The following is a 2985-nucleotide window of genomic DNA, read 5'->3' as shown; positions in this document are numbered from 1 at the left end:
CCTCCTGTTTAATTCTTCCACCTCCTCCTCCCCTTGAAGTCAGCTGGGAGACAAGAGAAGAGGTCTAGACGATGGACTGCTAGAAAATGGCATATTTATTACCGGTCTTTTCTCTTTCAAGGTTAATCAAGCCAACCATTTTAGAGGCCAGTTGAACGCCTGTGTAGACGGTAAAGTGGTAAAGCTTTTTGATTCACGGTGTTCTGGCGTCTTTGGGTTCCCCGCTACCGAGCTGTGGGATGAAGCGACAGTTTGCTACTATTGCTGCAGCACACGCGTTTATGGTGCAATGGTTGAAACTTTTGGCCGTTGTCCTCAGAAGACGTGGGGTCAGTTCTAGAGTGGGGATGGGGGTTTTTTTTCTTTCTTTTTTGGTTTGTTTTTTTTTTTGGGGGGGGGGTGGGGGATTTGGCAAGTGTTTTACTTTTACGACGCTCGCAAGTGCAGAAGGTCATAAAATGAGCGCGTGGATGTGGGGAAGTTTTTTTTTTTTTTTTTTTTTTAATCGAGTTCAGTCGAGCCTGCCCTAACGGTCACCTGTATAAGACAATCACCTGTACAAATAGCCACTCCCACCCCCCACCCCCCTTGAATTTTTCTAAAAACATTAAAATGACACTGTGTAAGACAACCACACTTTTTTATCTCGACAATAGGTGGTCGTCTTAGACAATTTAGACTATCTCCGTTTGTCCGCAAGAATACTTTTCCCACCATGTCCGATTTTGCTTTGGCAGACAGGATTAAAGCAGTCCACCTCCCAAATGATCTAATAATATTTGTGTCTGTGTGGGCATACACATCTTACTTACACTTACACTGACAAATTTAGGCTGGCCTTTTTTCTGGAAGGGCCTGTGATAGAAATCGAGTGGTTGCTTGGGGGACGTCATTGGCAGATCCTACTTCTTTTTTGTTCCTCTGTTATTCTTTCCTGCTTACGTCTGACAGTTAGTGACAGTCTTGCTGTTCCTCGGCTCTAAATTGTCTTTAGCGTGTCGATGTGCTTCTCTCTGTTCAAAACAACTGGGAAGGAAAAGCATTAATCCTAGTTTAAACAAGGACAAGAGAGAGAGAGAGAGAGAGAGAGAGAGAGAGAGAGAGAGAGAGAGAGAGAAACTGCGCTTCAATCATATAAATACAGCTTATATCCGACAGTCACATAAATACTATGAGCAGTGACGCACTCCATATTGGATTAAATACTATGAGCAGTGACGCACTCCATATTGGATTCTAAATCTCCATCCGTCTTTACAATATTTGTTTCTGAGGCTATGGTCTCTCCTTAATGGTGCCGCTCTAAAGGTCACGTCCTTTTCAATATCCGTTCCAACTTTGTGCGCCTTATGGGGTTGATTCAAGCTCACTGTAGTCGGATGCCCGTGCCATTAGGTTCTATCTTCAAATACCGCAATATTGTTATGAGAGGAAAGTGAAAGCTTGATTTGGCTTCCCCGCCGTTTGCTCAGTTGGCATCAAGTTAGACTCCCGAGTTAGACTCTAGTATCTTGTTTCGAAGTCCACATGTGTGTTTGGTGGTGAAAAAGAGTATTCATGTCTGTCCCCTCTCTTGTTGTCTAAGCATTTTCGGAAATAAAAGTTATTCCTTGGTAGTTGCACCTCTTTAATGGGAGTAATTGGAAAGTGCCACTAGTAGGTCCTGTTTAAAAAAAAACAAAAAAGCATCTCTCTCTCCCTCTCTCTCTCTCTCTCTCTCTCTCTCTCTCTCTCTCTGTGTGTGTGTGTGTGTGTGTGTCTTTCTTTCTTTCTCCCTCTCTTTTCTCTCTTTCTCCTCTGTCTGTTTTCCCCCTCCCCCCTCTCTCGGTGTGGTGTCCATCCTTGTGCCTTTCGTTTTACCTCCACTAAACGACATTCATTGTCCCGACGAGCTTCTCTTTACTTAAACTCCACAACAACAACAAGCAAAGCACACAACAAAAAAACATAAAAAAATAACTATCACTATCAGCCTCTGCAGAAGAACGACAACCACAGCAGAAGCAGCGTCAGTTTCGCCAGTACCACCGCCACCACCACAATCTAAACAACAGCAGCTGCGATATCAACAAACACCACCGCTGCCACCCCTTCTACCACCAAGAACACCACCACCACTACTACCACCTACGCCAACAACACCATCGTTTTTACTTTATATGCACCAAAAAAAATAATTAAAAATCGCAGCCATTGACATCCCAGATAGAACCCTTTAGCTCTAGACGCGCTGTATAACAAGACGCGTGTGCTGGTGTGTGAGTTGGCTGGGCACCTGTCAATAAATCGAATGGTCACCTTTTCTCCTGGCCTGGCCGGCCTTCGGTCACAGCTGCGTGGTCAAGGGATGTGGACAATAACAGTTTTCTCCTGCTCTAGGAAGTGTGGACAATGGACAGTTTTCCGAATCGATTGATGAATGAGACGTGTGAATGGACATGGTAATAAATGAGGCTGGCTGATCTTGGAGATGCGTGATTCACTGGGAAAACAATAGCAACAGCTGGGCCTCACATCTTAGTTTCTTGTCGGCTTCTGTGGTGTAGCGGTTAGGCTCTTTGCAGCCGCTTGCTCGCTGAAGGCGTGGGTTCTATTCCAAGTGGGGAATTTTTCAGTAGTATCCCCGTCTGTCTATCGGGACAATGTATCCCTCTCAGCCTGGGTTGCCCCTTTCTAGTAGGATCGAAGCATCTCAGATCTGAAAAGGATTAAATTATATCAATGGGAGGATTAGATTATAATATTAATGGGGTCTTAAACCATTACAATTAAGTAATATATTACTATTATTAATTACTACAGAGTGTTTTCTTGATCGATGGAAGAATGAGACTATTGAACGGTTTGGTAATAAAAATGGCAGAGCTTGATCACGTGATTTCTTCTCTAGACTAAAATGACTATTGGTATTGGTGCTTTCGATTGGACTTTTGTGCTTGCTATCTTATTCTCTTCTGCTATCCCCCCTCTCCCCCCCCTCTCTCT

The sequence above is a fragment of the Aplysia californica genome, unplaced genomic scaffold, assembly GCF_000002075.1.
Source record: "Aplysia californica isolate F4 #8 unplaced genomic scaffold, AplCal3.0 scaffold00064, whole genome shotgun sequence".
NCBI lineage: Eukaryota > Metazoa > Mollusca > Gastropoda > Aplysiida > Aplysiidae > Aplysia > Aplysia californica.
The sequence above is the reverse complement of the archived record's forward strand: the minus strand, read 5'-3'. Positions refer to the sequence as shown.